At 44.0% G+C, this 24,169-nt stretch overlaps 1 protein-coding gene across 39 annotated transcripts in view; it reads right to left on the bottom strand.

Moving 5' to 3' along the window:
• MAP2 (microtubule associated protein 2) overlaps window positions 1-24,169 on the bottom strand; it is a 224,400-nt gene that overhangs the window by 108,535 nt on the left and 91,696 nt on the right. The gene's annotated exons all lie outside the window — the stretch shown is intronic.

Genomic DNA, 24,169 nt, shown 5'->3' with positions numbered 1-24,169 from the left:
GGCCAAGCCACAGCAGCCCAGGGAAGCCTCCAAGGTGCTTTCAACAAAAGACATCTACAGACTGGACTTCAACCCTGGCAAGCGCCAGCCTCCCTTCTGTGCCAAGGTAGAGCTCACCAGAGGAACCAGAGATCACAGCTGAGACCTCACCAGGGCCTGCAGCATGAACACAAAGATGGCTTAGAAGGGGACAGGGAATGACAGCAGCCCTTTAGGACAGAATCAGCACCATCTCCAGGCTCTGGATAGACAGAGTCTAACCAAGGCAGTGTCATAGTTAAGATACAGTTGTCCCAGGCCAAATGCTTGACTCTGCTGCAGGAGGTGACCTGCCTGGTAGCCAGAGTGATGGGGGAAATAGCTGCATGTGCCTTCGCTGTTTGACTTTGTCATTCCTCTGGAATCTCAGAGGAATCTACCCTCAGCATGTCAGTAGGTCACCTCACATGCTGAGCTGTGACCCGAGTCCCCTGCAGCCCCGTGACATGGTCTGTCTCGCTGCCCCTCTAGGGGGGAGGCCACCACGGGGAAACGTGTGAAGACGCCGTGTGAGGAACATCTAATGTCACGACAGTGACTGCTGCTGGGTTTTGTCTGTCGGGAGGGAAGACTGGGCTTGGGAGAAGCACTGCACAAACAGCCAGACATAACCACCAGGGAATGCACACTCCATGATGCCGCTTGTAGTGGCAGGAGACAGAAACTTCCGTATGTGCATGCCTTCCTGTAATTCATCTTTGAAAAAATTCAGCTTCTCACTTCAACAACATCTATCCCCTGAAAATGATGCTGTATCTGAAATACAGCATCATTTCATTCTCTGCTTGGCCTGAAGTGGACTGTCCCTGCTAGGCTGCGGACTGCTGAAGCAACCACATCTGCCATAAAATTCCTCTTAGCATGCATCTGCTTCCTGTTTTGGGGAAGAAATAATAACCTGGTCATAAGTAAATGAGCAGTGCTCCATGCCAGAGAGACTCCGATACCAGAACCAGCCAGGAAAATATGCCTTCCACTGTGAAACAGGACTCACCAGCAGTCACATTTTCAGCCCCAGAACACAGAGTAGCTGGCATCAGCACACCCATATCCAGCCTTGCCCCCTTCTCTTGTTTTCCCCTCATTCCACTGTTCACCTATTTTTTCCCTCCTTTTTGCTAAACTCTAAGGAGCAGCAAACTCAAATGACATTCTCCCATCAGGTATTTGGTAAGAAATGCCAATTCCATTAAAAGATTAGTGATGCTTATGAGACATGAGTCCCACAAGTGCCACAGTCGCATGGTCCTCAGAGGTACCACGGTAGGAAAGTTGTCTGAAGACGCTGAAGCACGATAGTTCTCTAGTTCTTAAAAGCCTCAGTCCCTGGATTCCCTAAGCCCAAAAGCTGTTACTTCTGTATCTAATAAAGAAATCTTAAAAACATTGGCAAAGCCTCTTCCAGTTCTCCTGGTTACACGAAAGCCTTTGATTGTTTGCAGTAGAGTACAGGCCAGTTCAGCTGATAAGAATTCAGACACAGAGTTGTCTCACTGTATGCAGGTAAAACCTATAAATACAGTGTTGGTACTGGGCAGAGAGCTGTCATAAAACAGAATTTCAAGCTGGGGTAGAGGCTCCAAAACAGCCTGTGGGTGCTTCCCAAGAGGCTGTCAGGATCAGGCTCCAATCTTAGCTCCAGAACGGATGTGCAAACAATTTCCAGCCGCAGAAGTTAGACCATTATACTGAGCGAGTGTGTCATCCTCCATCTATAATTATTCATAAATCCTCTGGAGCCCAACTCGCAGCACAAACCTCTGAGCACATTCTCCCGGGCCCAGGCACCCACTCCCCAGCTCATTTGTCCTGCACAGGCTCTAGGGGATGCAGTCTCACTCCATAGCCCCAGCCAGGCTCAGTGCTCACCAGCATCACAACAAGCAGGCACAAAGGGCCAGCCTCAGCTGGGAGCAGCCATCGCACTCTCCAGCTGTGTTTGGGTTCATGGGCACTTACAAGCGCATCCTGTCATTAATCCACTCTGCCTGTCTGCTCTGGAGAGAAATCCTGCTTCATTTTCAGGGCTCTTTCTGCTCAGGACACAGACAGCAGGTCTGGAGTGAAATAATGTGCCCACAAAGCAAGCTAATGACAGAGTCTTGCTGCTACCCACTTGATCAATACCTTTTCCTTTCCTTTCTTTTACTTTCTTCTTCTTTCTTTTCCTTCTTCTTTTCCTTTCCTTTCCTTTTCCTTTCTCTTTTTCTTTTCTAATTTCAATTTGCTGATTCTTTTGCTTTGAAAGAAACTGTTGCCTGGCCTTCTCCACGTTTGTAAATGGGCAGCTGTTGGAGTGGTCTCTTCATGCTCCGGGTACCCTCAGGCTGATTCAGTACTCAGCACCCTGAGCCGATGACCCTTGCTGAAACAGGAACATTTTCAGCCGGCCTGAGGCATTGGGCAAAGCAGCCATGCTTTGAAATGGGAGTTAGTGTTTCCTCACTGGGTTGCACTGAACCGGGTGGGAATTCCTGGGGGTAGATCAGCACTGCTTGGTGTGGTACTGACCAGCAATGCCCAGAGCTGGCAGAGATCACCTTGTGCTTCCACAAGGCTCCTGAAATGTCTTCTCAATTCAAGCTCAAGATACCAAAAAGCCCCATCACTGCCTATTTCAGACTTGGTCAACTCAAATGTTTCAAGTGGGTTTTACTTGGTTTTTCTTTGAGTTTTCCCTAAGAAATATGAGCTATTCCAAACTGAATGACCTTTTTCTCCCATTTTCAGCATGTCTAAAAAAGGCATTCTAAAATCAGCATTAAGGGGGAGGATTTTTTTCAGGAATAGGAAGTTTTTGAAACTAATCCTTTCCCAAGAACAGTTTTTATTTTATGAACAGCTTTTTTCTGATTAAAAGACGGTGTTTGATTAGAAAAAATCCCTTGAGCTCAACTTGCTAGCCTCAACATCGACTCCAAACCTAACTGTGGGAAATGAGTCCTTCATTACTTTCCCCAAAGATAAGACAGGAAAACCAGACCTGCTTTCATTTAGGAGAAGGGTTGGCTGTGAGGATTCTTTCCTGTAATATATATATATTCCAACCACTTGTTTATTTGAAAATTATGTAGTTCCTGTGAAACCAAATGTTCTGTATTTAATAGCTTAAGCTATAAGTCATAAAAGCCAAATTCAGCAGACAATATGTTATTAAGAAATAGGGATCCAGATGGCTAGCTGAGGTCACCCTGAGGCCAGCAAGCCTATAAAGAATACACACTTTTGTGTCCTTATTAAAGTTGAGGGGTTTAGTAAAACCAGGAGTGTTTTCCTTTTAGAACACTCATCTCAGATAACTTTGTTTAATAAAATACCTTACAGCTTTCACAACATCTAACCTAATAGAAGCTGCCAGCAGTGGGAGGCCACTGTACTGCCCATTCACAAGGAACTGTTGCACCTTTTTGTACACATAAGTAAGAAATAATGCTAAAACTACTTTTGTTAGAAGTCAGAAGCTGTGTGGAGGCTCCTGCACTTTGGGAAAACTTCCCATGGCTCTTCCGGATGGTCTAGAAATCCTATAGCCATCAGTACTGCCTCCTCTGTTACAGCCATCTGCTCTGCTAAGATGAGCCTGTGAGAGCAACTGCCCTTAGCTGCAGAAGATTTGGCATTATTTAGTGCTTCACAAAGCTGAGGTGGTGGATACTGGGTGCTGAAGTCTGCACTTCCTGGCCATTGTGGGGAACACAGAGGAGTCACCATTGCTACTGCCCACCACCTCACCACTCACCTCACATGGGACTTGTCTTTTAAGACCAGGAATCTGCAAATCCAAAGCCATCTTTCTGCAAATTATGGAGGTTTTGAGCATCAGCTGAGATCAGGTTAGCATGAAAGGCCTTGGTTCCAGCAGTGAGTTTGGGATGGGCTGGTCAGCGCTCATCTGTGGAGGCTTCATCGCTTGCAAGGTGAAGCCCTGCGCCTCACCATAGGCTTCACCCACTGCCACAGGGCAGGCAGGGGTCTCAGATCCTGTTTGATAGCGATGTTTTCCAACAACTAATTGACAGCTAACAACATTGTGATATGAGACTAGTGCAAGACAGAGCAGTGAAACAGAAGCTGGAGGAAGTTCAAAGGGTCCAGGTGCTCCCTCAACTCCCCACAGTACACCTTATCCCCTTCCCTCCTGGTGTGGGTGACCACACAAAATGAGACAAACTCACCATGAACATTACTAGCCAGTGCCACAGGAGGCACAGATTATACTGCTGGCCAAAATGCTCAGTTCCCCCTTTCTCTGATAATTCCCTTTATTTATGAGCAGTTCAAAAGAGTGTTCCGTTATTATACTTTAATTGGCTTATGATTAAGCAAGCAGGCAGTGCTAAGGAGATGAGAAACCATTGTGCAACACTGTAGAAAGCATTAGACGGCTTATTTCTTCCCTCAAAAAGAACTGTATGGTGCATCTGAAAACACTTAGCAAGTGGCAAGCCAACAAGAAAAGCAGGGCAAATACAGATTTCTACCCTCTTGAAACTAAATCCCTGTAAAGAAAATTATTATTATTCTCTCTCAGCACCACATGCTCCTGAATGTATCAAAATGCATTCAATGAACAATGCTATTTCCTAAACTGACCAATCTCAGGAAATGATTTACAGGCTGAAAGCTGTACTTCACTTGCTGGAGACTACCTAAGTGCCAGGCTGCACTGGTTCTTCACAGCGCCATGCCTTCTCCAACAAAAGACAATACTGATTGCAATACTTTTATGAAGACAAAAATAGCGTTTTGACCTTAAGATTATGGACTTTATGAGTCATAGCAAAGCCATTAACACTAAACTCCTGTTGGAACAATTTTAAAAACAACTATTTTATTACCTAATTTACCCAGCAAACTCGCCTCTTTTGTAGAGCTAGCATGTAAAACACGGGGAACTTTCAAAACAGAAGCTCATTACTCAGAAGTGCATAATAGCTTCCTTATAACACTATGCTGTGTTACATAAATACCTTAAAAAGATTAAAGTGACTGAAACCCAAAGGTTACTGACCCATTTGACCACAGGGGCTACAGCCTTCTGTAACAGAGGCTTTCAGGTACTTTAGCACAATTTAAACCTCATGCCAAATGAGTCACACACAGTATGGGAAGCCCTAAAGAAAACTTGATTACATAGAGACCAGCACTTCTGCCCGCCCAAGAGATATTTTTCTTTACATTCCTGATCCACTTTCAATTCACACACTTGAAAATGGATTCACAGATCCGGAGACAACATTACAGAGCCATAGGAAGCTGTTTTAAAACACTCATGGAGAGCAATGAGCAAATAAGGAGAATCTCAATTTCTGCACTGATGCATTTGTTAACAAAATTTATACTTTCTATTTTGAGGATATTACAATTTTAAAAACCACCCTATAGCTCAGAAACTATTTTCAGAAATGTGAAGAGATACTAAATCTCCTTAAAAGAAGAGGATGAACCACACTGCTTAAGGATATAACATGATGCCACAAGTAACGGCCTTACTTTCAACTCCAGAATCATGTTCTGCCCACCACATCACATGCAAGAGGACGCAGCAACACTTGCAGTCCTTGGTCCAAAGTTCAGGGATTGCTCCCGCTTGAGCACCTCTCAGACTATGAGTTCTACTGAGAGCAAACTTCTGCACTGGAAAAGCATAAGCAAGGTGAGTTGGTCTTCCATAACCTGTCTCCTATTCCCCAGCTGTTGCTCTATTGCCTGGTCCCTGCCTCTGATTTCTGAGGATTATCTGTGGATTCATTTTCAAGGAAAATAGTTTTAAGAACTGTGTTATGATTCATCCACTTTTACTTTTAAGACTACGAATTGAGGCCAAGGAAGAGAAAATGTCTTGCCTGAAAACATGCACAGGCTCTACAGCACAACAAGGAAGTGCCCACAAGATTTTCTGAGTTTCAATCTGAGTTGTAACAACAGAATCATTGCTTCTCTTAGCTAAGGGCTGCGGTAAACAGATCATATGAGCTATAGGCCTGAAGTTTATCTTAAGCTTCTTTAAAAGCACTGCTCATTATTCTAAGGAAAACGTGTGACCTTTTGTGACATCTCTCTGGAAGGAGCTTTCATGTCTGTTGCTCTGAGATGATTAGAAGGCATGGCATTCTGAATACAAACTTAGAAATCCCAGTGCTTTACTGCTGCTTATTCTCAGACATTAAGAAACAGTCTTTGCTGGGTTTTGCATGAATTGGGGAAATACATGAAAGCAGGAAATGAGCAATGGAGTAGCAGGGAGCTTTGTCTGGCCCCTGTGATAGGTACCTTATTAATACAATTGCACCTAACTTCATAACACAATTCTCAACGCCTACCTGGCCAGAACTGTATCTCTGCCTAAAGAAGTATATTGTCAACTGATCCGAGCCAAACCAGCCACAGTGACCTAAATGGCACAACTCTAGATTGTACCAGCCGAGGATATGGCCTCAGAGCAGAAGCTAGTTTAGGTAGACCTCTAAGTTTGATCACTAGTACAATACCTGGTCATGGCAGCAGAACTGTCAGTACTCCTGGAAACTACAAGGCATCTGAACTGAGTCTCTGTGAGGTTATTCAGGTAGCATCAGCCTTTGTTAAGGCTTCATCCTCCAAGCCCCTTGCATCCACATGTGTAGTGCCAATTTTCTGGTGGCTTATTACAGAGCTGGCCCATTTCCCTGAAAACATATGCCATGTGAAGTAGCTCACCCCAAATTACTCCAAACCAATTAAAATCGCTCTCAAAATGAATTGCCTCTTGGCTGAGCATGTTTTCATGAAGATGTATTTTTCTCTTCTTATTGACTGTCATGGTCTTTTATGCCCTTGCTATACCCCAGTGATGGGGGCATTAGCCCAAAATTACTTGAGGGTAACTACAGTCTTCCCTCCTGTGGCAAAAGAGCCCAGAGGTGAGTGCTACAGGCTGTGCTGCATGCCAGCTTGATGATGGGGATAGCGGAGACCTTAATTCCTAAAGCTGAGACAAGGAAATTCAAAGGCATTCTGCCAACGGCTAAGTCCAGTCTGACTTACAAAGGCAGAACTACAACATGGTGCTTTTCACTCAGGAAAAGCGAAGGCATAAGAAAAGGAGAAGCTGCCACCAAAATAACACTACCAAAAACATGTGTCTGAATTCTGCAGAGACATACGGTGTCCCAGTAACAGGGTTCACCAGAAGTAAATATGGACACAACTCATCCTGAAAACATGTGACAGTGGGGTCACGAAGTCTCAGAAACAGAAGAAAGAATGAATCTCCTGTAACACAGTACATGTGCTCGGTGTCACAAGGTAAATAATCAATTTGCCTTAATCAAGCTACACCCTCCTGCTGTCACCAACCTCTACTTGGCAACTGCACAGCTACATAAAACCAACCACTTACTAATCAGTGATTACTGGATAAAATCATATTTCTATATTCTCATACCTCAGTGTCTCACTCAACAAAGTTAACCATGGTATTTTCAATTCAAGTGGCTGTAAGAGATAGCATCCCTTAGTCCCAGCTTCACAAGTAACAGCTTGAACAGGTGAACGGGATTTCATCAACCAGCACAAACTCCAATGAAAGCAGAACAAATGCTGAAATAAAGACTGAGCATTCGCTTGGTATGAAGGTAACTCTTTAATGCAAGAAAACAATTTCCTGTATTTATGTGTGCACTTGTAATCAGTTTGCTTCAGTGATTTTCAATTGTTGATTAACAATCAAGGAAGAACCAGCCTAACACTACTCCACGTCCACATGGCTGGTTTAGTGCTAAGAGTCTAATGGGTGCTTACATGCCTCAAAAGGTTGGAAGAGGGGACTTATTCTTTTGGATAAATTTAATGTTGTGAATTACTCGTACAATCTTATTATTTCTAAGAAAAATAAGGGAACTTGTTAAAAGAAACAAACGATCCACCCCTACAGAAAAAATCTTGCAAAAGGTGTTTTATCACTGGAAAAAATAATTGAACTATGCTGAACACAAAGCAATCCCTTGCACGGTGAGGAATAGTGTGACTTGTTTCCAGATAAAAGAAACTGAGAGCCACAAGGGCATAAAAGGCTTCATTCATTCTGCACACACAAAAGAGTAACTGCCTTTGTACAAGGGCAACTATGGCCTCATGGACCCTTCTGAGAATGAGACTTGCCTCCCTGCACACGTGTCAGAGGACAGGGAAGTCCCCACTCCCCTCCTGCTACCCACAGGTGAAAGCAGAGCAGCACAGCAGCAGAAAGATGCATCTCCATGTGCCTCCCAAGCTGCTTGCAATCACAAGCACAATATCCCAACTCACATCCAACACTGTCGCACCAGTTGCAAAAGAAAGAGCTTATTGATTATAACTGAGCCAAAAGGACACCCTGCTAGAAGTTGCTTCCATAATATTACTTTTACTGGTGATTAATAGAACCAATTGATGGAAAATAATTTCCAGAAGTGAAGTAGTTTAACAGGAAGCCAGCATCAGCTGGCAACAGTTAAAGGAGGTCACAAGTGAGCAAAAGGGGGGATATTCACTGGCCTGACCTACAAATGCCATGAGTTCAAAGCTTGCGCCCAACTTCCAGCATTCTCCAACAGCTAAGAAGGTGCTCAAATGGGAATTAGTCATATCTAACATGTTCTGAAACCCAGAAACATGTACAAGAAAGCTAAAAGCCACCTCAAAAGTCTGCACTACTTTCACACTGTTAAGGAGTCCCATTCTTTGTAACACACACATCCTTAGTGGGTTTATGGAGAACATATGTAGGGACTACTGCCGCTGGGATTTCTGTAGACGGAAAGAGTAAATAATACACAGAAAGGAACTACACTGTGGGAAACAGTGCCCTAATTTTGAGAGCATATGCTTTAATGTACTGTTTGCAACCTGTCAATAAAACCACACAAATCTGTTTGAATATGGAAATCAAAGCATTTCAACGCGAGTTTCAGTTTTAAGGTTAAGCCCACACAGCCGCATGTGTTGCTATTAAACCACTCAGAAGAAATAGTATTTATTTTAACCAACCTTTTTGGTATTTCCTCCTCATCATTCTTACCTTTAAACATTCAGCTAAGTCCATCACAATTGCTGCCTATGTGTTCATTATAACTATATAGATATGTGAATTAAACCATCTTTGTTTGTATAAGCATAGCATACACCTGAACACCTCCACATTTAGTGTCATTACAGCAATTTACAAAAGATGATCAACCAAGAAACAGACACCACCAGCAAAATGCAGATGTTTAGAGCTTTTTAGATGTAAGGGTTGTATTACAAGCGTGCCATGAGCATTTTCGACAAAATGGCAATTTGGGAACCAAAGGAGGCCAAAGCTCTACCAGTTGAACATGAGTGAGTAACTCGAAGGTGAATCTTAGTAGTTAATATTAAATAATAAATTGTCCCATCCTGCCAACATCATTAATGTCACTTTTCAGCATAATGACAGCCTCTGGCAAGAGACTCTGCAGTGACAATTCCAATTAACTTTCCTCATCTTCATCTCACAGGTCACCTGTTAAAAAACACGTGTTTACTCCATCTTCTCTCAGAACAAGACTGACTGCAGTGGAGGTGAAGTGTTCTTCTAAGTCATATAGGTCACACCACCTCAACTCCAGTTTATACAAGTCACTCTGCATGCTGTGTGTGAGCCATAATTTGACATGCCTTCCTGCCCAGCTGCTGGGCTGAGCTGTCTCTCCTTCCCTTGGCAGCGGAAGGGAACCCAAAGAGCCACTAACTTCATCCTATGGACCTCACCAAAAAAAGCCCCCACTAGCAAGAGCAGGCCTTCTCATGTCAGTATCTAAACTAGCCCAGTGTGCACTCTTCACTGATGTGAGTAGCTCCTTAGGGGCCCAACCCAAAACCCACTGAAGCTGATGAAAGTTTTTACTTTGGTTTCAGTAGGCTCTGAACCAAGTTCTGTTGATACCATCATACACTTATCACAAGATACACAAGGAGAAGAGGGAGAGAATCTGTTTTAATCTAATCCTGTGTTCCCCTGACCTTCAGAAAAGAGTGGTCAAAAGGATCATTCTGTTACACCAGGAGTACATAGTACCTAAGAGACGATTTCAGGAATCTATCACAAGCTGATTTCACAGCTGTGGCGCACAGTGCACTGACAGCTACCAGCTGAAGAGACACAGTGGCAATGTGGGGTACGTCCTCAGAGGAAGCAAATCTGTTTCCCTCTTGGATGTAGATATGCAGAGAGACTATTTACAGAAGCTGAGCATTTGCCCCTGTGGAAGTCACCTCCAGCTTCTAACCCTCTCCCAGGGAAAGAATTCTCTCCCAAATGGGAACTTGCACGTCAAGGCTGAAACCACACAGACCATTATACCCAAGTGATACAACACCAAACAACATCTCACATAACATCAAAATCTCTACAGATCTAAGATCTAGATGGACTGAAAAGAAGAAGAGGGACATGATCCCAGAATGAAGGAAACATCAGAGTTTCTTGGATACTACAAACAAAGAAAATGCATGTTTCTTTAACTATCCATATCCCCTTAATGCATGCATGGGTCAAATGGTAGAAGTTTTGCATGCAGACAAGCCTGCAAGAACTGACTGCACACACACACAAACTGACCCCATGCCATGGCATGGTGAGATGATTCAAGAAAGAGGACAATCACCAGGAAGGTGAACCTGCATATTACACTGCTAACATCAGTTGTTAGACCTCAACTCTCTAAGGGAGTGCAGAAAAAAATAGCATGGAGTTCTTTGCTTTGAGTCCAGGAGCATTTAGCTTGTTTCTGGCCTTCAGTATCAACAACTGGGTTTTTCTTAGGCCAGGAAACAACTAAACCCAGGCTCTTTAAGAGCTCTGCCTCAACACAATCTAATAGGATTCTCCCTTGAAGTGGCTCTCCTGGCAGTTTCAAGACCCAGAGTGCCTACAGGAGTTGCATATACCATTTGCTGTGCCATACACCTTTGGCCCAAATAGCAAGTTTTACATACAGTGATTTTTAGGCAGTTAAAATGTTCATTTCTGGTATTTTAAAGATCACAGTAAAAGCATTTGCCATTTGTGCTTATACAAGCGATTGCTGGGCTAGTGCCCTCCCATGCTACAGACTGCAGAGTTTGCTTGCTGCAAAAAACAAAGCACTGTCACTTAGCTCTTTGCACTCACCCCATCAACACACATCAAGCACATTCTCACAGTAATGCCTTCAACCTGCAAATCTCCTGAGAGGACTGCAAGCCTTTTGCAAGATCTAGGTCCAATCTTGGCAAGTGACTGACCTAGTCACCCTAGTTTCAAGCCAATATAGGATTTGTACAGGCTTCAGATAACTATATAAATGTACACATTTTAGGTATCTACCACATAGCCTCCAGAAACATGAAGGTTTGGGGGTTTTCCACGCCTTTTCTAGGGAAGAAAGCAGAGTGATGCAGCCAGGTGTGAAGGCAGGAATTATATTACTCATTCTAAGTTACAGAGCAATCGGTGAAAGACCTAGGAGAAAACTGCCTTCATGCAAGCAATTTTGTGTTAACAGCATCTAGAGAACTGTATGTTAAGCACTATAGAGTTGCCCCATCATGTAAGCTACCTAAAGTTTGTGGATTGCTCCTTCACCTCCTTCCTCGTCCTCTACCCCTCCTAGAAACTGCAATTTACACTAGGTAAGCAGGATGAAATCACTGGCGCTTGCAAGGATCACCAGTTGCCTGACTGGAGCCTGAAAAGACCAAAACCAGACCTGAAACACTAAAGGCAAGATGACATGAGCAATAGTCGGCAAACATGCAATGGCTGCTGGACAACCCCCAAGCACCCATTTCCACAGGCACCCAGTAGACACAGGCTCCCATAGCAGTACTGTGATGAATGTCCTGCAAGCCCTGGGAAGACCCATCTTCCTGACTAGTACACTTTACATGGACAGTATAATGTGCTGGAGGGTGGAAAAAAAGTAAAGGTTGTTACCTGAAGGTGTTTATTTTCTTTAAGCCACTCTTTTACCCTCCAAGGGTAGCATTTTTTCCATTGCTTTAAACTTAAAAATCACAGCCAGTAAAGTGTACTTAGTAACTAAGAATATATTTTCATACATGCAATTGTGTTTTGTCTCAGCATCCCTCCACCAGCTTCTCAACTCTCAAACTGTTTTTATTCAGTGTGCCTAACCATCTACAATTATTCACATTCTCTTTTACAATGGCCTGACTGCTATGTAGTTGCTCCTTAGTTTTGCTTAAGTGAGACTTAAGCAGCAGTCCCACAGTCCCTCCTCCTCCTGTACTAAATGTGAAAGATGCTTGGGCCAGTTAAGGCATAAGGGATGAAGGTTCCTTTTCTATAACACGTTACTGCAGCAGAACACCACCGCGGTCATACCAGTGGTCAGTCTCAACAGGAATTCAAAACAGAAAAGGATCTTTTTCCTCCCCTCCCTCCTTTGCCACCTTTCTTTTTGGTTGTTGGTTTGTTTCTTTCCAGACTCCCTCTTGCTGAAGCTTTGCAAATAGATGGTGCCCCTCCAGCAGCCACCTTCCCGCAAGAGACCCCCAAACACACTATAACTGTGACCAGGAGGAAATCATTTCTTGGTCACCCTCTTCAGCTTATTCTGACTCAACAGCACAGGCACAGCACTGCATAACAACATCTCCTTTAGGATGGATTAAGAATGGATTTATGTGGTGCTTAGTGGGGTGCTTCAAACCTTTTGTAGAAGATCAACAGATATCTATGAGCCAAAGACTGAAAACTGGCAAAAAAGGACCAATATGTAACAGCAAAAACCTCAAAATTCAGCTGTTTATTAACCCACTCATGCACCAACCACTTCTCAACTTTCACCTCTGGTGAAGGAAACAAAAGTCTTGAGAGTGTTGCTGCATTTCACATGCTGGAGGAGTCACCCCTTCCCAAAAGCCTGCCAGCACAGGAAGATACATGATTTTGCTATGGAGTGAGCTAATTTTTCATTCATGGACATGCACTGCCAAGCAACTGGCTTTGTTAAGCACCCGAGGACAGTTCAATAGTCTCCAGTCTCTGTGAAACCACAGGGCTACCCTGCAGCTCTCAGGTGTACAATAGCAGGAGGATGCCTCCAACAGCAACAGCAGATCCCTGAGCTCACACAGGCTTAACCTCAGTCCAGGGTCATAACACCCTTGGAAATCTTCCAGAATATTCCTGCTTTCTTGAGCTTACTAAAAGTCTCGTGACTTGGACAGTTTTGTCGAATGGAAGAATTTCACTTGGGCACATCGATGCTTGAAGCCCTTTAAGAAGTCTTCGCTGCTGATACTGACAACACCTGGGTAGAACAGATCAATAAAACATGAACTGCAGACTGATTCCTATTCCCAGTTGCATGCAGTGCTGCAGACCTTCTGCAGATGCTGCACGTAACCAGGTTTGGACTTGCTCCAGAGATGCAAAGACCTTCAGTCTGCTCAACTCTGCTGCACAGACAGCAGAACCACCACTGGCTTAGGAATTGGTACCACCTCCTGACAGCAGGTGAGCAGACTGACTTGGATACGAACTGGCACAACAAGCAGTGTCTGCAATATGTTACACATTTACCATGACATTTTTATTAATGTTAGCCCACTTTAAAACTCCTTCAAACCTTTCAGCTCTTGCTAGCAAAATTTTTACAGAGTTCCCTGAAGCATCTTCCATGTCCAACACTTGTTCTTCTCTAAAACTTGCGTTTATTTCCCTCCTAATGTATTAAATCATAAAACGTATTTTGGCTTTCAATGCTCAATGCTCCAGCTAGTGTTTATATGGCCGCTGTCTTCTATTTAAAGCAGGGACTAATCAGGATGATAAATGCTGCAGAAAAGTCCCTGTTATCAAGCTCATTTCTTGCGCAGAAAGGTACTCATGCTAAAAAAGCGGGAGAAAGGCTCATTTACTGCTATTGTAGTAAGGTTATTCTCTGTTAAGAAAAGTGGCAGCTCCTTTATCCAACAATGAATGCAGACTGACCAGCAGTTTAGAGACTTAGTGAGATATGGTTAAAGATAATAATCAAGCGAAGTTATCCTGTGTGAAAGAAGACAGATGGCAGGCACACAATAGCCATCAAGTCTATTTAAACAGATAAGTAGCCTCTCTATGCCCACCCCAGCTCTCCACATGTGCTAATTCAAAGGCCGGCTCTGATCGTATGGAGCCCTCTAACCTGAAACGGGTGCAGGGGTCATAGTTTTTCCTTCCATGCTCTCATTTACAAATGTGCCCATTCTCTCCATTGAGCACAAAATAAGCAGAGCCCAGGACAGATGCTCCTGCCCAGCAGTGATAAGCTACGGCTCTGTGCCTTGCAAACACATGCTCTGGAGCCCGGGACAAAGCAGCACAGCAGCACTGCACCGGGAATGCAGTGGCCAGCCTGGCAAGCCCAATGTTTCACCAGGTTTCTGAGCCTTGGCAGAGACAAGCTGCCATGGATGGCAGAGGGCTGCACAAGTGATGCCCATATCACTTCAGAGATGCAGGCTGTGCCCAGGCAGACCTTCTGTACAGAGAGAATCAGTGACAGGGAACAGAAAGCCGCTACTGTCAGCCGGGGCGGCCAGAATGGGTAGGCTGCAGTGAATTTTGGATGGTGTGCATCAGTGAATGATTTAATTGCACTAAGAGCCAAGGGCCTCGGATCCAAGGCCAATTTCTGCTCTAGGGAGCATTTTACCAAAAGCAAAGGTGCTGATGAGGCTGAGAAACCAGTAGCCAGAGACGAGTGGAAAAGCCAGAGGGGAGGCATCAGGGGGCTGGTGAGAAAGACCATCTCAGCAAGTTTCTGTTAAGCCAGACAGGCCCTTCCCCACAGACACTGCAAGGCTGGGGCTCCTAAGATTGCAAAGACTACCTCCATCCATAGGCTTAACCTTCCTACAGCCGACCTGCACAAGACAGAGTGCGACTGTCTGTCTGCTGCCCCGGCCTGGCCAGTCAGTATTTCAGGCATGGCCAGAGTAGCTACGGCTTCTTGCAGGGGCTGCGTGCCCTGCTTCCCACCTGACTGCCACCACCCTGGCACTACTTCATCTTTATATATGTCCGTCTGCTGATGATCTCTCCAAGCAGCATTGCTGGGAAATGAAAACGCTCTGGGTTCAGTTCTCATAAACACTCCCAGCTGCAAATCCTCAAAAGCCTTTTTAAGCTCTGTCATAACATATGACTTTCTTTCCTATGACATCGTTTATTATACAACTATTTCTTTCCCTGGTCTTAAAAGAAAGAGAGTATAATGGCAAGGAAGTGTATTAGCACTGTAACATGAATTGAATCCCAAGGTGATAACACTTTTTTGGCAGAATGCTTATGAGCAGTTTGGGCCCCTCATTACATTAGTGAACCACACAAACAGAACTGCAGGTGGAAAGGAGATGCTCACATCTGGGACTACCCTTCACTACAAGCCTAGGCTAAGGCCCTTCAAGTCAACAGTCAACTCCATAGATGTTAGATAGATCCAGTAAAGGTACTTTTTAAAATTATTTTTATCAATTTTAATTCAGTAACAGTATTTCAGAACACCTAAATAATCTTTTTTGCCTTACAAGATAGAAACAAGTATCTCCCCTTTGACACAGGTAGAAAGCTAATAGAAAGCCCCACTGTTTTTTCATAAACTGAGTGAAATTGTGGCTGAGTGAATCCTTTCCCCTCCCCTAATATTATGGACTTAAAGTCTACTTTTCTGTATTCTATGTGATTATACATACATATATACACAAGCCAAATTCATGTCTGGTTACAGAGAGAAGCTGATTTGTTCCAGTAATTAGTTTGTCCACAGTACTTTATTCCAACAGACCTCACAAAAATACTTTTAACTTCAGCACTTCTTCACTAATATTAGGAAGAAGCATTTGTTTTGTTATCTCTCCTGCCCGTTTGGATACTGCAGAAAGGCACTGTATGGGTCAAGACAGTGCTATTACAAGGGCTCCTCATAATAAGGAGAGCTCTGGAAAATGTAAACGCAAACGTTAACAAAACTTAAGTGAACATGCCGACACATGCAACAATTTGACTGTATCCTTAGGTCTCCCTGCTTGTCTCCATTTTCAAATTATAGGTTGGTGTTTTACTGGGAAAACCAGAAACCTTTCGCAAAGCTGACACCGTGGCTGAACACCGACGTGTCGCCTGCTGGGCACTGAATAACCTTTAACAGATGAAGAACAATGAGTAACTTCAGCATTGCACAGTCACAAAGTACTTTGCAGCACAGTCATGGTGGCGTCAAATCGCAAACCAAAAGGTAACTGAGTTGGCTCCAGTGCTCGAGATGTCTCTGGAACAGAACTACAGTCACCTGCCAAGTTGCCTATAAAGGACAAGAGCCCTGGGCCTCCATGAACCCTGTTTTAAACAAAAGCAGCAGAAGATGGGGGGATTTTCCCCCACAGATCACCTTACAACAGGGAGAGGAAAGGATACAACAAAGACGGACAAGACAGTCCTGTTGCTATGTCTTCCATAGAATCCCAGACTGGTTTGGGTTGGAAGGCACCTTAAAGCTCATCCAGTTCCAACCCCCTGCCATGGACAGGGACACCTTCCACTAGAGCAGGTTGCTCCAAGCCCCTGTGTCCAACCTGGCCTTGAACACTGCCAGGGATGGGGCAGCCACAGCTTCTCTGGGAAAAGTCTGTGCCAGCGCCTCAGCACCCTCACAGGGAAGAACTTCTTCCTTATATCTAACTTGAATCCCCCTTGTTTAAGTTTGAACCCATCACCTTTTGCCCTATCACTACAGTCCCCGATGAAGAGTCCCTCTCTGGCATCCTTGTAACCCCCTTCAGACACTGGAAGCTGCTCTGAGGTCTCCACGCAGCTTCTCTTCTCCAGGCTGAACAGCCCCAACTTTCTCAACCTGTCTTCATACGGGAGGTGCTCCAGCCCCTGATCATCCTCGTGGCCTCCTCTGGACTTGCTCCAACAGCTCCATGTCCTTCTTATGTTGGAGACACCAGAACTGTTCACAGTGCTCCAAGTGGGGTCACCTCTGACTACCCTGCTCTTATACCCCCCCCAGCAAACATGACACTACATGCACGCAGCAGACAGAATGAGAACCAGCTGAGTTGTACAACAGTTCACAATGACAGTCTCTTAGTTTCCTTTTGTCTATGGTACAGCCACAGAGTTTGGAGGTTATTTTAATTCCAATATTCTTTAGTGAGTTCTTTCAGGGAATTATTCTTGGTTTGCAAGCTGTAAGTCACACGAATGCGTTACTTGCACCATGGAGCATGGTTTCCATCCCTTCTGTTCTGTAATTAATCACTGAAGTGCTGAAGTTTCCTGCTTGTGAGTAATGCACACGTTGGTATTTAAAGTTTTTACACACAATGGCTAGTTCTACAATTGAAAAAGAACTTTTAGTCGTTGTATACATCTGTCTTCAATTTACCTTTTCATAATTACTTCCACAAGTGTTTGCTAGAAGACATTTTTACTAATGGACACTAAATACAGCAAACTTAAGAATAATCACATTCACTGGAATACTCCAGGGCATTTTGTGCATCCTGCAAGAAAGGTTGCTGCAGTGAGCAATTCTGTCCATGTCTCAGGGCTGCCATTACAAACCCTGCTGTTCTTATTATCATTATATACCACCACTACAAATAATAGCCCCAATACTTATTCTGATGATTATTAATATACTTAGTTGTATTGCAGTGGCAACTTTCCAAGGAAGATTCAATTCTCCTAGGTATTGCACATCCATCCAAGGAGAATCCAAGCTCCTGCTCAGGGGCACGTTAACTGCAGCTCTGAGTAGGGGGCTGCAAATAGCCCGCAAGTAGCAAGCCCACAGCACCAGGAGCTGAGACCATAAGCCTCTGAGGATCCCAGTGGGGAAAAGAGACAGAGGCCCCTTTGGTATATGTGTGTGTTTGTGCGTATATATATATATAGTCATATATATATATAGCCACACACATTACATATACGACTACGGGGTGAGGGTGAGATCACATAGTCTTATATCCCAGATTTCTACCTTCCCTGTGGGCACCCAACATATTACTGAGCATCCCAATTTTTTGCTTGAACTTATATCTTACCATGACTGAAAAAGAAAAAATTACCAGTGCAATCTTGACTCATTCTTTGGCACCTAATGTTCCTTGAGTTTTATCATCATGTTGCTAAACCCAAGAAAAGATTACTCAACTGTTGTCTTGTCCTTTAGAGATTCAGAGCATACAGTGTAGGAGCTGCATGCTGCCTCTAGCAGAGCACTAGTGAGGAGCTCACTGCACAGCACATTCAGCTGCACTTTGTTTCACTTAAAAATGAAGCACGTGTGTTTCAGATTTCCTATAAACTTTAGAAAGACACGTGGATCAGCAGTTGGACTACACTCAACTTGGTCAGGAGCAGGCAGAGCACCTGCATGGCTGGCCAGGATTTACACCCTGCTGTAGCACCAGATGAGACCTGGCAACACAGACTTGCTGGCATACTCTGAAACTGCAGCAGTAACAAAGCCCTGACTCAACATCAAGTTACCAACACAGCTATCAGGCTGAATCATTATAAACATGGTTTGTACTGCATTAAGTCAATACAGAGGACCCTAATGCCAACCATCAGCCAGGCCACCACAGTCACACGAAGAAGTGATGAAAAGGGGTTTAGCTGTATACAAGCAAATCCACCCTTACAACAGATTTCAGCTAAACTGCTGAGACTACAGAAACCCTGAAGAAGATAGTTCTGTCCTAAATTATTAAATGTTACTGGGTTTGTCCCTTCTCTGACCACTTCAGGTGGGCTGTGACTGCAGACAGCGTCTTGATGCCTCTGCTTTCAGACAGAAACAAAAGCAAGCTGGAGCTATCAGTGAGAGATTCCCCCATGTGTGCTCAGGGCTGGATACAAGGGAAGAAAGACTTAGCAGTGCTGAATCCTGGACAGGGCAGCCTGGTTTCCAGTGCTAGTGCCCAAAGGCAGAACTTGATCAATGCCCAGATCCTTACAACCCTGCGTTATCCACTCCTGCTGCCCTTTCTCTACAATATCTCAGTCACAAATACTTTAAAAAATAGCAGGGTAATTTGGAAAATGTATACTGGCAAGAGAGGCTTCCAACCCTGTGACACTTCAAATCAATTCTATTGACACCTTAGCTTCGAAATTCTCAGCACAGAAATGTCAATAAAACTCTAAGAGTCTTCCTGACACTCAGAGAGGACGTAAAATAGCAAGCGAGTAGCAGTCACTAGGCTGTGCACTGCTGCCAGAAGGACACGGGGGGCCTGACAGCGTGCTGACCAACACTACTGATGAACCGAGCGGTGAACAGTGCTCCTTGCTACAGAGCAGAGCCAGAGGCTTTCCCCAGTGCACAAACGAGATGCCAGTTTAGCACGACTGGTGTCTCATTAGCACAGTGCTCAGATCTCTTTGGGCACGTGGATGGAAGTGACTCGGGAACCAGAAAGACACAGGGAACTGGACGATATGGGGAGTTTTATACTGACATTTAAATACACAGCTCAGTGATCACTCCCCCCTCACTGCTCTCTATTCCTCTCTCTAGGAGTCATGGGCTTCTTCTCCTTGATGAAAATGCTAAAGAAAGGTACTTCCTTAAATCCGAGTCACTTTCTTTTAGCATTATTAGGGCATATATTTGAATTTTTAAGAGCAAATATACACACAAAGGGCATATATTTGAATTTTTAAGAGCAAATATACACACAAAGTAGGAAAAAGAAAAGATGAACCTGATTTACTAACCACACGTACTGAAAAATCACCTTATTGCAGGAACCAGGATGACTCAGAAACAGATGTAAATAGCTCCTGTGATTTAGCACTGACTGACACCCAGTGTATTAAAATAAATTGGCCATGATTTCTCGCAAGCTCCATGTTAATGGCCTCAATAAAACGTCGGCAGGGCATAATATCTAGAGGCTTCACTTGGTGGCAAATAATGCAATGGATTGTCCCCTGACCAGTCCAGGTAAAGGAAGTTAATCTGCATCTCCAGCCTTCCAAGGAATGTTCCAGGTTTGTAAAGCATGAGTCAGCAGCATTGCTGCTATGGAGGTTTTTCCCTACCAAATGCTACTGGCATTTCCTAGCTTTGGTATGGCAGCACAAGTGTCCATCGGGAAATAGCCACCTTTTGTGTGTATTGATTGCCACTTATTCATTATCATATCAAAAGTCATCGCAGACCTGTATGTTCACAATACAATTCTGTACAGCAAAGAGCTTCACAGGAAGGAAGAGTCAAGTTGAGGAGTGAATGTGGGAGAAGTCAAGTCTTTTAATTTTCACTGGTCCTGCTACTACAGTAATACCACAGCCACCTTTGTTACTGCACTCAAAAATAAAAGCCACCGTAACATGTCTCATGATGAAATTTTGCACATATGCAGCTTCCTCTAACCAAGGATCTCAATCATATTGTGAAGCTGATGAATACCCCTACTGACAGGTACATCGGCATTGCTTTGGTTTACAGGCAAAGAAAATAAGGAAAAGAAGGAAGACACAAACTTTCAGAAATGAACCTGGCAGCCTACAGCTTTCAACTACAGGCCTTCGCCTAACCTCTTTGTCCTCCAATTGAGACCATGTCAGCTGAACTCCTTCACTGGATCCAGTTCATCCTTCGCTGGATTTCTGCGCACTGATGGTTATTATTTTCTTGACAGATTATACAGGGTCCTTCCTAAAGTTACCAAACCAAACTTCTGCTAACTGTCCCTCACTCAATATTTTAAAAAAAACATAACTTGACAGAGAGTGAAGGACAAATGTATTTTCTCCCTAGAAATGAGAACCAAAGCTGAAATGAGTATTCCCTTCCCTGAAATGAAGAAAGCACTGACGTAACCTCACCACTTGCTGCCTTTGATCTGGCAGTACATGCACATAATAGGCAGCCAGCACCCCGGAGCAGCTCTAGCACACGCTGTGTCCTGCCCAGGTGACAGAAGGGCCACAGAGAAACTGGGGTACTCTGGTGCAAAACTAATGGAAAACGTGGTAGGGGAGGACACAAGACGTAAATCCGTGGGAAAACAACTTTCATCAGGAGCATTAGCTCCAGTCTTACTCACAGAAAACCAGTTTTATGTGGATTATGTTCTCCCCAGCTATAATTTTTTAGTCCATTGAACAATTTCAGCCTGCTTTGATGCAGAAGCAGAGATAACTGTCTTCCTACAAGCCACATGAAAACATACATCCAAGTAGAAAAGACAGACCTTGCAAGTGACAATCCCCTCACGTCCCAGCCGGAAGGAAAGCCGTATCATAGGACTCTTTTTTGCCACTGAAAAGTTTGCCAAGGAGACAGACTTTTTAATCAATAGACCATTGGGAAAATCTTCCCTGAGAATTTTTCATTAAGCACAAGATAAATCTTAAACAGGGGAGATTTAGGTTAGATATAAAGAAGAAGTTCTTCCCTGTGAGGGTGCTGAGGCGCTGGCACAGACTTTTCCCAGAGAAGCTGTGGCTGCCCCATCCCTGGCAGTGTTCAAGGCCAGGGTGGACACAGGGGCTTGGAGCAACCTGCTCTAGTGGAAGGTGTCCCTGCCCGTGGCAAGGGGTTGGAACTGGATGAGCTTTAAGGTGCCTTCCAACACAAACCCTTCTATGGTTCTAAATCAACAGGAAAGCCAAAACCATTTATTCTGGTGCTCAGAAAAATACTTGTTTCATGTAAGCACAGGGCAAGACAACATTAATACTGGTGATCTAACCATAACCTTAGTAAATGAGCTGAGGATGTTGAGACCCAGTCCAGAACAGCTGTAAAACAAACGCCCTGCTTACCTCCATAGCACATGCTCTAACAGGGCTGCCTAACACACGGGGTTAAAAAAGGAGTGATGATCTCAGGCCAGAGTTAGACACAGGGGCCCAGGCTCGCTCCTGCTGCTGCTCCCTGATGATGAACTGATGCCATACAGCGCTTCTTAATGTCTCCTGGCAGTGTGGTCACCGTGTCATTTGACTGAATGAAGGCCAGTGCCAAACATCACGTCATTCTGGGTGCATGCCCTGGAGCCCACAGACTGTAACCCAACACACCTCGTTGCTACTGTACACTCCGGCTTCTGTCACCTTTTTGTATCAGCTAACACAATGTTTTTCTTCTGGTATTCCAAGCCATCTTTTGCTACCCCTGTGGCCACAGGATCTTTAAGTCCTGCCAATCTGGAATTATTTCTCTTCTCACAGCATAAGTGCCCCTTACCTCAAGAAAATTACATTGCTTGAAATGATTTCCATTTTTGCCAGCATAACATCTCATTTTCTTCTTTGCAGCCCGAAGGAATGATTTGTAATGTGAATCTTAAAAACCCAGATCGAAAAGAGGAGGTTAAAATGACTGATAAATCAGAGGTGTAAAATACAGATGTATTGTTTATTAAAAATAAAAATCTCCTCACCACCCCTGATCTATTAACAAATAGCTGAGACCTTTTCTTTGGTTTTAGGAGACCAGAGAGGACTGATAAGATGCTGTGCACAGGAGACAGCCCCATAGGAAATGAAAAGCATTCATCTGAGGTCATCATAGTCAACAAATTTGACTCACTATCCACTGATAGTGTAAAAACCAGGCAGCTTTACTTGCCTGCTAACAATGCCATCGTTTCTATTTGGGAGAGCTCCTTCCTTTCCCCTTCCCTGTGCTGCAGCAAAATCTTGGATTCTGACAGCAAGCCCAGCAAGCAGTGCTAGTCCTTGAGACAGAGTTTGCAAAACATTAATGAAATCAGACTGCAGCTTGGCTTGTTGCCCTTGGATAATGGAAGTGAAATTAAAAGTAGAGGGAAGAGAGGGGGTTGTTCGTAGCTAGAAACAGATCGCTGAGTGCGTTTCTCAAGAATTAAAGTATTTTATACACTATTTACTGCAGGTTTTTACTTCAGTTTAGTGATAATTGACACCAGGAGGAAATTAAAAGCAACTAAGAGAAACTAACAAGTAAAGCATTCCTTTGAAGAATTTTATTTAGCCAGGAAAACCTATCAGGTAAGAAGCCTTCTGTCAAAGACAGAAAAAATACAAGGACTGAGAAAACAGAAAGATGTGTAGAAGAGGAAAACAAGGAATAGAATTGCACATAAAAGCAGGAGAGAGCATAGCCTGAAAAAATCACAAATGCTTTCCCGCAGGAAACAGCATCTATCAATCAGCCCTAGCAATTTATTGCCATAAAATTGATTATGCATCACATTTCAGAGGGATGCATTGCTGCTAGCAGTGGCCCATGTCCTTGCCAGTGCTGCTGTTCTGGCTTGGGGTTCCTGCTTGCCTGGGGACCCAAACCGGCCCTTTCAGGAGACCGGGCTTTCTCACAGGGTGATCATTACTCCTGGTTTACCAGGTTTCCAAAAGGCACCCTGGAACTCCAGACTAAAACACACACAGATTTTGATTGCTGCCCTACAAACACACATATTCCTTCCAGGGCTAAATGTAGAGCTAAGAACTATGATCACTTGTAGGACACCTGGGAAGAACAACATGCAGTTTGGAAGCTACTGGGTGAGAACTGGCACCTCAGAAGTTAATACAAGATGGATACACCTCTCCCTCTCTCCATCAAGGTGGAGGGAGCAGATTTTCAATCCTGCCTAGATTTGGGGGATGTTTACATATTTTTAAGGGCACAGTCACCACTGCAAATCAATGAGATGTGCATTCCCCAACTGCTTCATACATCTCAACGTTTAATACAAAGAAGTTAATGTTTTTTTATTCTGCAGGAAATAAAGGAAACTGCTCACAGTTTCCTTTATAGCAAGGGTTTAAAGCAACCAAAACCAAAAGGTATTGGGGGGAAGAGGATAATAAACTGCTTCTCTTAGGAACTAGCAATGACAGAGTCAAAAACCCTCAGTGTGTTTGCTTCATTCTGATACAGAGGAATCATTTCTGCAGTGCCGGTAATATATCAAGAAGCCATCAGCGGCTCTTCTAGCCCTGCCTGGCTACTGAAATGTTGTGCATAAAACTCTGAGCTGACACACATGTGGGTTTGGGGCAGCAGTGAAGGGGTTAAAAGAAGTTTCCCTCCTCCGGGAAAGAGATCCAGTATGAAACCTCCACTATGCTTTCTGCTGT

Source organism: Strigops habroptila, chromosome 5, assembly GCF_004027225.2.
Source record: "Strigops habroptila isolate Jane chromosome 5, bStrHab1.2.pri, whole genome shotgun sequence".
In the NCBI taxonomy this organism is placed as follows: domain Eukaryota; kingdom Metazoa; phylum Chordata; class Aves; order Psittaciformes; family Psittacidae; genus Strigops; species Strigops habroptila.
The sequence above is the reverse complement of the archived record's forward strand: the minus strand, read 5'-3'. Positions and strand labels throughout refer to the sequence as shown.